We start from the raw sequence: 1,812 nt of genomic DNA, 5'->3' as shown, positions 1-1,812 counted from the left end.
AAAAAAAAAAAAAAAAAAAAAAAAAAACAAAGAAAGAAAGATCATTCATTAAGACCAAGTGGAATTTATCCCTGGGATGCAAGGAGGGATGCTGAAATCAATCAATGTGATACACTGTATCAAGAAAATGAAGGCTAAAAACCATGTGATGATTTCAATTGATGCTGAAAAGGCATTTGATAAAAATTCAACATCCCTTCCTGATAAAAACTCTCAAAAAAACTGGGGATAGAAGAAACATACCTCAACATAATCAAAGCCATATATGACAGACCTCACAGCTAGTATCATACTGAATGGGGAAAAACTGAAAGTCTGTCCTCTAAGATCTGGAGCATGGCAAGGGTGCCCACTGTCACCACTGTTATTCAACATAGTACTGATAGTGTCTGAGCTAGAGCAATCAGACAACAGAAGGACATAAAGGGCATCCAAATTGGAAATGAAGTAGTAAAATTACCCATGTTTGTAGATGATATAATCTTATATTTGGAAAAACCTAAAGATACCACAGAAAATCTATTAGAACTGTTAAACACATTTAGTAAAGTTGCAGGATACAAAGTCAACCTACAAAAATCAGTAGCGTTTGTATATACCAGCAGTAAACAATGTGAAGAAGAAATTTAAAAAGTAATCCCATTTACAATAGCCACACATAAAATTAAATACCTAGAAATTAACCAAAGTAAAAGATCTCTATAGTGAAAACTACACTGATGAAAGAATTGAAGAGGACACTAAAAACTAAAAAAAAATTTCCAAGTTCATGGATTGGAAGAATCAACAGCTAAGATTTGAAAGCAACCTGTGTTCATCAACAGATGAGTGGATAAACAAAACATGGTACATCTACGTAATAGTACATCTACTATTCAGCCATAAAAAGAATGAGATCTAGTCATTTGCAACAACATGGATGGAAATGGAGATCCTTATATTAAGTGAAGTAAGCCAGGCACAGAACAACAAACATTGTATGTTATTTATTTATTTGTGGGGCCTAAAATCAAAACAACTAAACTCACGGACTTAAAGAATAGAAGGATGGTTGTTACCAGAGGCCGGGAAGGGTAGTGCAAGGCTGGAGCAAGAGGTGGGGATGGTTAACGGGTGAAAAAAAAAAAGAAAAACATACTATTTGATGGTACAATAGGCTGACTATAGTCAATAGTAATTTAATTGGTCAGTGACGGTTGTTCATGCCTGTAATCCCAGTACTTTGGGAGGCCAAGGCAGGGAGATCTCTTGAGCCCAGGAGTTCAAGACCAACCTGGCCAAAATGGAGAAACCGCATCTCTTCAAAAACTGCAAAAAATAGTAGTGTGTGGTGGCATGTGCCTGTGGTCTCAGCTACTTGAGAAGCTGAGGTGGGAGGATCACTTGAGCCTGGGTAACAGAGGTTACAGTGAACCAAAATGTGCCACTCCCCTTCAGCTTTCATGACAGAGCAAAACCTTGCCTCATAATAATAAAATAATAACTTAATTGTATATTTTTAAATAACTTAAAGAATTTAATTGAATTGTTTGTAACTCAAAGGATAAATGCTTGGAAGGATGCATACACCATCTTCGATGATGTGCTTATTTCACTTTGCATGCCTGTGTCAAAACATTTCATGTACCTATAAACATCTACTATGTACCCACAAAAATTTTTAAAATAAAAAAATCAATTTTGGCAAGCTTTCAGTCATGACTCATTCAAATATCTCTTCTAACCCCTTCTCTATATTCTTTATTTTTGGACTTTCATTAATTTCATTCTAAATATATGTCAGTATATTTAATGCTCCATGTTCTCTGAGGC

Source organism: Cebus imitator, unplaced genomic scaffold (assembly GCF_001604975.1).
Source record: "Cebus imitator isolate Cc_AM_T3 unplaced genomic scaffold, Cebus_imitator-1.0 Scaffold152, whole genome shotgun sequence".
NCBI lineage: Eukaryota > Metazoa > Chordata > Mammalia > Primates > Cebidae > Cebus > Cebus imitator.
The sequence above is the reverse complement of the archived record's forward strand: the minus strand, read 5'-3'. Positions refer to the sequence as shown.